This window comes from Mustela nigripes, chromosome 4 (assembly GCF_022355385.1).
Source record: "Mustela nigripes isolate SB6536 chromosome 4, MUSNIG.SB6536, whole genome shotgun sequence".
NCBI classification, from domain to species: Eukaryota; Metazoa; Chordata; class Mammalia; order Carnivora; family Mustelidae; genus Mustela; species Mustela nigripes.
In genome coordinates this window covers 78,512,758-78,527,126 of record NC_081560.1, presented here as the reverse complement: position 1 = coordinate 78,527,126, position 14,369 = coordinate 78,512,758, and positions in this window count along the sequence as shown.

Genomic DNA, 14,369 nt, shown 5'->3' with positions numbered 1-14,369 from the left:
TTTTAACATTAAATTTTATTTAAAGCATAAAGGAAAATATTATTTTTTTTCAAAGTAGTCCATGTTCAATGATTCTCTAACTCACAGTCTATGTCATATGCTATAATTAACTTGACTTGCAGTTGAATCCCTAATATCTTTGTAAATTCCAACTTTTCAGATGTGATCAGCTCTTCCTACAGAGTCAAATTTGAGCAGGTGCTTACTATGATGATCATGCTGTTGTATACCTTGCTGTCACATAAATCGGAAGTTTTTAACCTCGCCCAAATCCATATTGAGATGGATTACAAAGACTTTTGAGTGAGAGTGACAGTTTTCTGGGTGGTGTGCTTGATTTTCTAGAGAAACAACACTTCCAACTTCTCAACAGGTTGGTTAAGTTTTGTTTTTCCCCAAAGACCTGTATGGTCACAGAAGATACATATCAAAGCCTTCCTCCATTGAAAATGTATTTTTGACCTCTGCATGTATTGGATAAAGCCGATGTGGTATTTTTTTAAATGCCCACTCTCTGTATTTTATTTATATAAAACAAATCGGGATGGCAACCAACACTGTCATTAAAGAGCAGAAATGATTGTTCTAACTTGTGAGATGGTATTCCAAGCACTTCCTCAGATTATGGATACCCTATAGATCTTACTGGGTAAGAGAAAACTCTTCCTGTATTTGTGCATAAAAGAATATAAAGAGAAATATAACTTAGATGTATTTAAAACGTTAGTGGAGTGAAGTTATGGTACGCTTTGATAAACATGCTTGCCTCTCCCTGTAATCTCATTCCACCTGTTTTATTGTGTTTGGTTAGAGTACTGCTCCCAAAGTGTGTGTCTCTGACAGAAGGAGATGACCTCTTGAAGAGAAATAACTGAGTTCAGAATTTTAGACATAAGCTGGTTAGCCAGTTCCCTTTAAGAAGTAATACCAAGAATGAAACCGATACTAAAAACAGACAAGTTTTTGGTACCCTCTCCAAGGTGTTATTCAACTGAGTCACGTGTAAAATAAATAAATAAATAAATGAATGAAAAGAAAACCCCCTGATATTAGTTTCTATCTAACATCTGCTATTTCTTACTTTTTTTTTTCTTCAAGGGATGCTTTACTGCTATATGAGAAAGGCCTGTGATCAACAGAATTATAGCAAATGTCATAGTCTAACATTTGTCCTTGCTCTGACATCTCATGTTGGAAATTCATTTTTAATGAGGGTTTTTCTAGTACAGGGAATTTGAAACCTTTTCTTTTTCTAAAAAAGAATTGCGTGGGTGAAAACATTTTTTAGAAGATCAGAAGACATCTTATTAATTGGGCAAACTAAATAGTTGATGCATTATTTGTTCTAGCCAAAAATGATAGATTTGAGAACTACTGTAGTAGTCACTGGAAGCCGGGGGTGGCAGGTTAAAAGCAATATTTAAGAAATTAAGTTAAACTTTTCAGAATCTGACCCTTGTGAATGCTTTTAGTATAAGCAACATGTGAAAGCATGAGTTGAGAGGAGGAACTGATAAAAGGCAAAGGCAATTCACTCTCTAGGGAAGCATTAACTCTTCAAGGGAAGAGTTCTTTAACTCCCCTTCCCCACCCCCCAACCCCCTACCTCTACACTCCCCACCCCCAATGGAGATTTCAGGAAAATAAACTCATCCTTCCTCTGGAATAATTTTGTAACAGCTTGGGAAAACAACAACAACAAGAAGAACAAACTGCTTTGTGTTTTCTCTTGTGACATCAATGTTCATAATACTTTGACACAAATAGAGACTTAAAAGACTCCTTAATTTTCAAATGAATTGAAGTGACAAATGTTAGATCAATGCAGGAGACCAGAAACTGGGCAGTTAGATTACTTGTGGCTGCATATTTCAAGAAGAGTTTAGACAAGAAAGGGTATCAGGAATTATAGAGTAAGTTTATGAATGGTAAGGTGAGTTGGTAGCTTCTCTTTCTTTGAGAATCTGATTCCTGGGACAGAGTAGGTGAGTTTCATTGGGTTACCAAATTTGAATGGGGGATGGAAAAGAGTGACAAAAAAGGATGAATTAACATTGTGTTTATGGTTAGTATCAGAGCTGCCAGAAGTGGCTAAAAATCCACTTATTAGGAACATGAATGATTATTTTTCCAGTCTCTCTTTCTTTGATGTTCTAAATCGATCGTGTTTTCCAACATTTTAAAATGTTTTAAACACGGGAGTTTTTCTTTTCCATCTACTTAAGGAGTTTGTCATCACTTACAGCTTCTTTATCAGATTATCTGATAAGTGAATGCAGTGTCCCTGCATATTAGCATATTGAAATAACAAAACAATGAAAATATCAAAATACCTGCTTTTTTCCCTTTTTTTTTTTTTTTTTTTTTTAAGTGAGAGTGTCTCCACCTCAACTCAAATGGAACAGGAAAGTTTTCAAGTGAGACAAAAATCCCATTGTTAATACTGATCAGTACAGTCCAGGCAGTGAGGAGGAAAAAATGAGGCGTCCGTGGAATACAAATGAAATGAGCAGGTTGGCTGTTGAGTGTTTCAGAATATGAAGTTATTAATTATTTGGCTTTCAGAAAAGGCATATCACACACCACACCTTCTCACTGAATAAATAAATAAGCAGATCCGTGTTAAATAAACAAGATAAAAAAACTATGTAGGGGTGTTTCAAGGATTACTTTACATCTGACTCAGGCAAAGCAGATGCATATAGTTTCCTTTTGTTCCCCACTGAAAAGACTGTTTCACCTCAGATGTAAAGTTTTCTAAAATCTCTATATTCTAGGAACAGCGTTTTCCCCTTTACTTCTTTTAATGTTTTTAAAGAGTTCACAACTGATAACGATGGAGAACAGAAATGCTGAAACCTAGAATTAAAGTTCTTTAAAAGGGTTTATTATAATGGCAAAACCAACTGCTTGGCGGATGGTGACTCAAAATCTGCAGTGTATTCTGGTTTTCAAGGGCACAAATTTCTCCAAATTGCAAGAGTCAGGACGAAAGGCTTCAGTTATTTTCTTCCCTTTCCTCTGCTGTCTCAAGTGTTAAGTATCATTTGGTCCAGTCTATGGGCCTCCATTTTCTCCTTTGTGGCATGGGGCTGGGTTAGAATGATATGCCAGGTGTCATTTCACTGTGTTGGCTATAGGAGCAGCTGTCACCTTATGGGAAAGATCAGGAAGCGTCCTGTTTATTAGCTAACAATTTATTATTATTAATAAATGATTTAGGAAGCAAATTCAGATCTTCCCCATTTTTCCTCAGGGCCTACCCATCCAATAAATCTCTTTGAAAATCCATCAACATAAATTCATTTTCTCATGCCTGCTGTATCAATGAGAGGAGAAATAATATCCAATACGCCCAGCCTTGCCTCTTCTTAAATTACAGCTCCAAGTTGAAAATGGTTTGACTTGAGGATTTAAATGATAATGTGATGATTCCCATACTTGCTTTTTAAAAGCTGATCCATGGCTTTAGTAATTTAGAGCAAAGACCCTTCCCCTCAATATTAACAGAGTGAATTTTATAAAACTCCATTTGAGGCATAAAAATAATAATGTGAATTTTTTTGAACTTACAGCTTTTAACAACAAGTGAGTACATTTCTCATGGTGTAACTTTGTAGAAATGGAATTTGATTTTTTGTTTTTTTTTTTCCTCTGTTCTTTTTTTTATTTTATTTTATTTTATTTTATTTTATTTCATTTTTTATAAATATATATTTTTATCCCCAGGGGTACAGGTCTGTGAATCACCAGGTTTACACACTTCACAGCACTCACCAAAGCACATACCTTCCCCAATGTCCATAATCCCACCCCCTTCTCCCAAACACCATCCCCCCAGCAACCCTCAGTTTGTTTTGTGAGATTAAGAGTCACTTATGGTTTGTCTCCCTCAGAAAGACAACTATCATATGATCTCCCTGATTTTTTGGTTTTGATAGCATCAGATGGTTTGGTATTTGGTCATCTCATTTTGACATATTAATCATTACAGATTTCATGATGTTGTAAACCTATTTCGATTCTGTTAAGCCAAAATAAAAATGTTTAGAGAAATAAGAAAACCAAATTTGAGTGAATCAAGCTCAACATGCTGATCTATTTCTTGGGCTGTCAACAGGAGTTTGTAGGCGCTTGCCACCGTGTGGGACCCAGCAAACCTCACAAGGTTCCAGAGATGCGATTGTAACTAGACTCTCAAATCCAGTCACCTTCGAAAACATTTTACTTATCATATCTCTTGCAGTATTTATTTCATATGTACCCGTTCATTCAACAAAATTTTGAGAATCACGTAGATGTCAAACATTGTGACTTGCAAAACAAATTCCAACTTTTCTGAGAACAGTGGTATGTACTCCCTGTGAGGAGCAGCAGTTTATCTTTTATTTTTTGGTAACTTTCTACCTGAAAGCATAAAAACTGTCTGCAAAGCTTTCTAAGCCTTTGGCCTGCAGGGATTTACTTATTCATGCATTTAAAATATAGCTCTACTGCTATTTTCTTTCTTTCTTTTATTTATTTTTTAATTTTAAAAATTTCTTTTAGTTTTTATTTTTAATTTAAATTCAATTAATTAATATATAGTGTGTTATTAGTTTTCATCAAATCCTGTATCTGTTTTCATTTCTCATATTCTATCTTCTTTGTTATTGCAGAAGACCCTAGCTGATGACAGATTATCTATATATTTTGTTGGATTACTTACGATTACAGGCTATTGTATTCCCCTAAAGTTAATCTGCCAATATCGGGATTTTGCATTAGGGACTCAGGATATAAGATCTTAAAAAAAGAAAGAAAGAAAAGAAAAGGACTTGCATAATTTTTCACAATGTTTTAGGAGGATTCTGGGAGCTGTCTCCTCTGTGAGTCTATGGTACTATGTGCATAGACCTATTATAGCTCATACTACTTTTTAAGTTTCTTTAGTACACTCTAATGTCAAAAAGGAACAGAAACAAACTTTTAAAATTTTATTTTCAGTGTTCAGCATAGCACTCAGCACAGAGTAAGGTTTAACCTATTAATTAATGGATTGATTATTTAACTAATTAATTAAAGTGTAAGAGGGAAAATATCCTAGATACTGAAAATATTGTGGCCCAGAAATCTCACAACTTTAATAGTTTGGTAGAAATAATTTATTCGCAGATATAATTGCACTAGTTTCCCATGCTCTGATATTAAGCATGTATGGGTATGTAGACAACAGCATTACAGAGAGTTCTAATTGGCTCATTTAAAATGCTGCTAATGTAAAAAAAAAAAAAAAATGCTGTCAGTGTAATGATAGTAGAGCCCATGAAAGAGAATAGCATTGGCTCCTCCTTCAAAGCATAGGAGGTGTCATTGTTTCATTGTTTTATTATTATTATTGTTATTCAGCTATGTAGTTCTTCTCAGATTAAAGATCTCTCTTCAGATTTCCTTAGCCTTCAAATGATGATAGTATGTTGCTGATATAGTTGCTAATTGAAATGAGCATTCTAACAGGTTTCCAAATGTATAGTATTTCCAAATGGCAGCAATAAATTCTCTCTCTCTCTCTCTTTTCATTTTAAAAATTAAGAATGGTGGTTATAAAACTCCCAGAATGAAAGCCACCACGACTGTGAAAATGCATGTATTATATGAGACAGGATATGTGGGCTTAAGGCACAAGACCACAACTTGTAGCAATACCAGTGAAATTTTAGTTTCTTTGTCTAGAAATGAAGTTGATCGTCCCCCTCTTCCCAAAGCACGTTAAGATCAAATCAGATATCACACTTGGCATTGCCCAATACAAGCACATCCAGGAAGCTGGGGTTCCTAGGCCAAGTTTCTGCATCCACACCCAAGGGAGCAAGCCTCTGCGGTCGCAGAGTTTGGCTCAACCTCTGGGCATCAGAATTGAAAATGAGGAGGAACCAGGACATCATGTCAAATATTGCTGAGAAAGGAAACAGTGATCCTAAAATGCCCTCTTGGAGAAAGAAAAGACGACCCCTTCAGAATCCCTGCAGTGGGCACTACAAATGTTACATGAAAAAGCAGAATGGAGGAGCTAGGCTGTCATTAATTTTAGGGTCCTGTAAATATTTCATTATTATTTAACTGTCCTGCAAGTATTACATGTTAGGTTTTAAATGCACCAAATTTACATATCAAGTGCAGCAGGTTTGACCACGGAGAATAAGATATCTAAATTAGGATACAAAGAGTAGAGAAAGCTGTAGTAAGAAACCATGACTTGGACTAACAAGCATGAGGTCTCCTTTACTAATCAGCCCGGCAACTGTAGGCAGCTGCAGACTGAAGGGGAACAGCATTTCACCTCTGAACAAATTGTTGGTGACTCATTGGCCAGATGTTTATTTGAGATCCTCCACCTTTCACAGTTTGCACAGTACAGAAAGAATTGTATCTTTTATCGTAAATGAAGCCTTAAATTGGAAGAGGACCCATTACCAGGACTAAATCCTCGACATGCAAGTGAGTTTTAATAACATGAGTTGCAAGCTTCCTAGTTAGTGAATATTTATGTTTCAGGGCTAATTATTTTCCCAGATAAGTGTCATACTTAACTTTGGGAAGCAGAGAAGTTTAGGTCATCAGGTGAAACACCTGTATAACTATTATGGGAATATCTCCTGCTACTATTTATATTTTAAGTCATTACCTTTCATAGGTCAACGGCACTCTTTAGTATTTTCACTGTTGAAGAGTTTTCTTTCATGCTGTTTTTAGAACACCAGGGAATCTTGATTGGCTGGTAAATAAGTTAATTTTCCATCCTAATGGAATGTTTTACTATAATAGTTTCAACAGGAACATTTCCCTTTCACCTGCATTATCAGTTAAAATACATAGGCAAAGACGTGGCAGTGATTAACACTACACAGCGATCTTTGAAGAATTTCTCAGGTCTACAGATAGATACCCACCAAATAGCATTTAGATTCAGAAATAAATTATGGATATCTTAATTTACAAAATAAGTACATCTTCATACTTACTTTTTTCTTAATAACTGGCAGAAGTTAAAACATAGCGAAGTATAAAAATACAATCGCGACGATCTGAATAGAATGATAGTTTCTATTTTCACGTTAAGTATCAGTCCATAGCAAAACTTTCTAGAGGCATTGGCCATAAGCAGTGGGATAGGTGAAGCAGGTTTTAAAGAAAGAATCGTGTTCTATAAACCTACACTGAATTTTAAAAATCCACGTCAAAAATGCTGTGCTTCCAATGTAGTTAAGCAGCGTTTTCAAATGTGATTCAATACATGCGGAAAGCCACTTAGTCTCCCACTAAATCGAGTCTATCAGAAAGTGGTTCAAATGTCACTAATTATTTTATAGGAATAATCATGTTGTAGCTTTAAACAAACTTAAGCTTTAGTCTACTTTAAGACTGGAGTGCCAGGATGAAAATAAAGACCCTTCTGCTGAAATAGACTGGATTGAGTTACATTTAACAAGATGCAGGATGTGGCACTTGAGCTATCTAACAGTGGTGGGCTGTTTGCCACCCCAGCAATGAGATCAGGTTTCCTTTGCCTCATACCATTTCAGAATAATTTCATCAAAATTACATGATTGACACTACAGCTTTCTTCCCATTCTGATTTATGGAAATGCTAATATCTCCACAATACATTTATGCTTTAAAAGTATTTGAAAAGAGAAATCAGCCAGCAATTTTACATTGTGAATTAAAAGAAAAAAAAAAAAAACTTAGTTCATTGCACACAGAAGATGCCCCTTTATTTACTCTAAAGGTTTTCTTTGATGGCTATTCTTTTTGTTTTTTTCTACGTGTTTTCATTAAATAAGCTTTGCGATACTTTCTGTCATCCTTTCAACTATGAAAATGAGTGACTGGATGTTGTAAAAAATGGGCAAGAAACCCTTTTCCAGGTGTAATATTATAGTAAACATTAGTATTATAGTTAAGTATTCCCTTCCCTAGTTTCTTCTATCTGTAATTTGGTTAGTGCCCTCTTTATAGTAAAATCTCTACAAAGTCTTACAAAATAATTTATTGTAACTGTAAGTCACCACAACCACCATTACGCTGCATTATGAACTAAATCTTTCTATGTATGTGTTGTGTTTTGAGCATATTTATATGTATTCATTCTGTCAGTTAAGTGCACATATCATGAATATATTTGCCTTTAATAACACTTTAATTACAGGTCATTTCAATGGTGAGACTCACATGGACTGTTTCCTGTTAAGTTCCTAGTGCAATTCCTTTCACACAATGGGTCCCCCATAAATGTAAGTGAATGACTTCCTGACTATTGTCATGGAGATGCGGGATGGGGTTGGTAGCAGAGACAAAGCTGGCTGTCAAAACCGTTATTTTCAGATGAACAGCAAAAACAGGCATTGAAAGAAACCTGAAGGTCTTCAGAAGAACTCTGCCCATTCTGTCAAAAACAGACTCAAAGAATTTCACGTATTTCTGAGCTCAGGAAGATTGGTGTGAAAAACAATGACCATTTGCTTATTTAAAAAAATTTAAAAAAAGCAAAAATTGTTATTTTTTAAAAACTATATTTAACTGAAGGAATTACTGTGTTCTCATTTGGGATATGTAGCAAAGTATTTTGTAGTAGGGTGATGAAATATCCTTAAATAATAGAATTTCATTAGGTATAGGTTTGACAGAAATGGCTTTCGTTTTGCCCAGTTCTTTGACCTATAAGCTAAATATCAGGTGTTATAACATTTAAGGGGTAAGTCTTCTTCCTGTGGAAGTAGGTGTGGGAAAAATGTGTCACCCTTTTCCTCTGAGGTTGGGGTGGCTGTTGGTGAGGGAGGCAGGTTTCCCTTCAAATGCTCTACACTGAAACAATGCTGCCACAAGAGAAAAAGACTGTGTCGATAACAAGGACCTTAAAATGGTGAGATAGTGAGGGTTCTGAATTAAGTGGATATCTTTTTTCCACAGATTATAATACATTTTAGTCTTATGTATTTTTATATGCCTGCGTGTATATGTACATCTGTATATATGTGGGTATGTACGTGCACATATATACATATAGATGAACACATATACACACACACATTAAATATACTCCAACAAACATTTTTTAAACTTCTGTTCCAGGAACGTGTGAAGATTGTAAGAATTCAAAAACAAATGAACACATTTCCTACCACAAAATTCTACAATCGAGTTGAAACGGCGATGTTAACACTAGCCTTATAGAAATATACACCAACAGTCTCCTAGATGCCATTTAATTATAAACTTTAAAACATAGATGAAAATAATTACTCTTGTCGTTTTAAAGCATTTAGCTAGTCTGACATAGTTTTCAATGATATGTAATAAAATATTTTTCTTCTTTCTCGAATAATACAAACTCGTGTGATTTCTGGCATCTTGAAACAAGTGGAACAGTTGGCTTTGACCCACTTCCTTATTCTGAAGAATTACTCTCAGATTTCAGTCTTGGAAAAAGTGATAAAGGCTATTTTCAGAAATCAGACTCTTAGGATATAGAAAAGTGCAGGTTCTAGCTTAGTGCATTGTAAATCGGTCTAAAGGTAAATACTATCACCTGAGTCTCATTATAAGAAATGGATACCGTGTATATTCAATTCTCTAAAAATAGAGTTCAACATCTAAACAGTATGTTGTTTTACAAGTGATGGGCTAGTGACCTACATGCACTGATTACATTTTAAGTATTGAGAAAATTATTTTCTTTGTTACTAATATTTGCACTTTACATTTTTTTTTCTTCTGAGTGATTTATTTCATGTTTCCTGGACATGAAATATCACTTTTTGGACCTCCATTTTGTTACATATACTGGATATACTGGGAAAAAATCTGTAATAAAATTGTAAGCAGAAATGAATGATCTCTAACAAAACATTCCATTAATTTCAGGAATAAGCCTTTCATGTTTCTCAGTGGTCCAAGTAAGAGTAACAACAATAAAAAGTTTCCATTATTTAACTACTCTACATGGTGGGGTGTGTATGATGGAAGCAATGGGTGGGTGCTATCTCATATTTGATCCAAATACATGGATTGTATTGCTAAAGACTAAGTAAGGAGGCAGGCAGTACATTTGATGGGAGAAACTCAACATGAGTCCTATTTCCAGCTTGGATACTAACCAATCCTATATTGTTAGATAATGAATTTCTTGGGGTTTCAATATCCTTCTCTATAAATGAGTTAGCTGGACTAGATATATTCTATCTTTGGTTCCTTCTACTGCCTAAAATACTGTATTCTAAACTGTATTTCCAAACTACAGCATAAAATTTATCATTTAAAAATTAGCAATATTTAATTACTTTAGAAGCAAGAATTTAATGATTCATGTTGCTGCTCCACTTAAAATTGTAATTTCATTTGGGGATTAGAATGTAAAACTATTATTTACTACTGTGGTTAAAATATTTGAAATACTTACAATGGCCCCAATATCAACATATCAATTAAATAAAACATATTTATAATACACCTTCTGTTCTAGTCCATGAAGTAGAAATGTGAGATGAAGATCAAATCCATGATTCTGATGTTAAACGTAATTGGTATGATGCAGAAAAGTTTGGTCGAAGCAGTTTCTAGAGAGTGTTTATTATTCCTATCATTTTAGGATAATTAATAAGTAAAATTTCTTCCTCAGAAAGGATTAATAGAGACCAAAATGCACATGTTCAATCTACCTTCCTCTCATTTTTGTTACACTGAGATATGTATTTGATAGGAAGGACCAACAGCTCTATCGATTTTTATTTGACTTATTTCAATGGATCTTTATCACTCATATCCAGGTAGTTGCTAAGGGAAAGACAAAAATTGTGATTTCTGCCTCTGAAGAGGGCCTATTCTAGTTAAAGGAAAGTGACATGAAAAGAAAATACATGCTAATTGTTCCCATAGCACAGAGGATAGGCATTTAGCCCGATGAGAATTCTACAGAGGTGTCTGTGGGAGACGGTGCCTGAACTGGTCTTAAATGATGAGTGAGAGCAGGTGAACAAAGATGAGGAGGTCGTGTAAGGGCTTCAGCCAAAGTACAAAGTCACATAACAGGAGAGAGCATGTGTGAGTAAGAGGAAATGGGAGCAATTTTGCCATTAACAGGGTGTAAATTGTAAAGAGGAGAGGGAAGAGAAATCCGCAGGGGCCAAATCAAAGGTGGTCTATAGAGTCACACTTGCAGTTCTAATACAGGTGATGACAAGACACAGAAGGACTTTATAGAGGAGAAAGCCATAGGTGGATTTGCATTTTATTTTAAAAAAAGTTTATTTATTTATTTGACAGACAGAGATCACAAGTAGGCAGAGAGGCAGGCAGACAGAGACAGGAGGAAGCAGGCTCCCTGATGAGCAGAGAGCCCGATGTGGGGCTCCATCCCAGCACCCTGGAATCTTGACCTGAGCCGAAGGCAGAGGCTTTAACCCACTGAGCCATCCAGGCACCCCAGATTTGCATTTTAGGTAAATGAGCCTATAAGGAGATAACTACTAGCAACCAGCAGGAAGGTAGAAAAGCAAGGTAGGTATCTATTTTAACAGTCAACACCAGAGGTGACAAGGCACGGAACCATGGTAGTAGATTATGGATAGGAGAGAGAAGTCAACCAGGTAAATGCAAAGGAGGCATGCTAGTCCACAGGGAAGGTTTGATAAAGGAAAGAATAGAAAAGTGGGGTTTCACAATTCCTATGCTGTTCTTACATTTTTATAAATAATACAATTATTTACAGTAGTTGCCTGACCGTGAGACGGATGGATAGAACCATTAACTGATTCAAGTAAAAGAAGAGGAACGGATATGCCTGAGGAAAGACAAGAGGGTTCAATTGTGAACCTGATGATCTCAAGAGGATTGTTTGATGTACACATAATCAGCGTGGTAAATTAGTGTAAAGCTCAAATGCCAGACACCAAGACGGGGATATATGTGGAAGACAGGATCAATGTAGAAAGAAAAAGTCAGCTAAGGACAGGACTTGGATGGCACTAAGGAACGGGCAAAGGAGAAGGACCCCAAACAGGAAAGAGGGACAAATAACTGGGGAAGGACATCCAGGTAGAAAGTTTTAAGAAGGTCAGCCAAATATGGGAGAGGGACGTGGTAGGATGAAAAATCAGCCCTGCACTGGGCAAAAACAGAGTTGGGGGGAGCACAGAATCTGAATTACAGAGGGTTTGGGGAAGACCAACTACAAGAGAAATAATGAGCTAGTAATCAGCTGATTTAGGCTAACTCACTCACTCTCTTTCTCAAATATGAAATGAGATTTAAAAACTCTTTACCACCCTAGAGTTTTGAATTCACAAGTATTGAAACATCTACTCGGAAGATGGAAACCACTGAAGGCACACAATTTTCCTTTACCGTCACCACATTGGGGAAATTAAATCTCTTTTCTTCCAAATGACTTCAATTTATTTCTTCATTTTTTCCCCCAAGTGTAAAAACAGGTTTCGAGAGCAGGTTTCACACAGAAATTGACTTGTTGATCCACAGTATAATAATATTATGCCCTTAGCTTTTACTATAGGCTGATAACATGAATGATCTTACAAAATATACTCTACTATGTCTGGAAACGACTATTCATTATATATATATTTTTAAAGATTTTATTTATTTATTTGACAGAGAGAGATTACAAGTAGGCAGAGAGGCAGGCAGAGAGAGAGAGGAGGAAGCATGCTCCCTGCCGAGCAGAGAGCCCGGTGCGGGACTCAATCCCAGGACCCTGAGATCATGACCTGAGCCGAAGGCAGAGGCTTAACCCACTGAGCCACCCAGGCGCCCGACTATTCATTATATTAATCAACATCTCAAATAATAATACACAGAATAAATTCCAGAATTTAGTGCCAAAGGAAGTTTTTCTCTAATAAAGAACTGATATACTCATTTATCATTCTATAGAAACATATTTCCTTTTAACCTTTGCTGATGAGAAATTTTAAAATGACATTTAATGCTCACATGAAGTAATCAGCTTTTTCTACATTCTAGCTTCTGGAGAGTACCTGTGCCTTTCTTTTTTGTGTGTGTTCTCTTTGCATTCTGTTATAAACATACATGTGTGGCTATGTGTGCCTGTTTACTAAGGTCCCCTCTAAGTGTCATTAAAATAAGAAGTGCAATTAACAACCATATAGATAATAGTAATAAAGCATTTGGTCAGAGGGTTTTTTTTTTTTTTTTAAGATTTTATTTATTTATTTGACAGACGGAGATCACAAGTAGGCAGAGAGGCAGGCAGAGAGAGAGGAGGAAGCAGGCTCCCTGCTGAGCAGAGAGCCCGACGTGGGGCTCCGTCCCAGGACCCTGGGATCATGATCTGAGCCCAAGGCAGAGGCTTTAACCCACTGAGCCACCCAGGCACCCCTTGGTACGCGTTTTGTTTCATTTTTTCTTCATTCCTTTTGAAGGTCCCTTTTTCCTCCCACACAAACTCATGCATGTATTATTTGAAGAAAAACATAATTTTGGGATGGTATTATTTTAGTTAAAGATACATTTTCTATGAGTTTTTCCTTTTATCAATTGTTTCCTTTTTCCACCTTAATTCTGAGGAAAGAGACAGAATTTAATTCTAGTTTGAAAGGCATCATTAGTTTATTATGCTTATCTTAATTATTTCATTATATAATCCTGAGTCTGATACAATTAATACAAATATCAGGAATTGTTTTCTTACAGGACATTTAGCTGCACTCACAACCACTTGAGACTGTTATCTAACTGAACTAATTTTATGGCATTCTCTTCTAATATTATAACAGCACACTTCTTGTGTGTGCTGCCCTTATGCCTCATTTTTCCTAAATGGAATTTCCTAAGAATTGTGTCAAGAGTGGCAGGTGCAGATAAAGGAATACCAATTATATACAAAGTATGGAAAGCTTACAGTGTGTATAGGCATGAGAACTGTAGAGGGGCAAAATCTGCTTCTTTTATTAAGAAACCCGAAGATATTCTAGTGACTAAATTCCTTCCCATCCTTCATGAACCATCTCAATAATGTCGTCTTGTTTTTGAAACCTTCCCTAAAACTCTACACAGCTGTCTGTGCCCATTTCTGGATTCCTGACACTCTACGCTCTTAGTGACTATAATGGAATCTCAAAATATATTGTAATGATTTGTGTAAGGATCACCTTCCTTCCTTCCTTCACAGGGAAACATTATACCTTCTTTGCCTTGTAAACTAAGCAGTAAGCATATTACTAGGTACTCAACAAAGGTTTTTTTTTTTGAAAGCTGACATGTATGACTGAGGATGGAAGAAGGCAGACGTTTTTGGTGAAAACTGCAGAATAAAGGGGACAATGAGAAATCACTCTGGATTTTAAATATTTCAC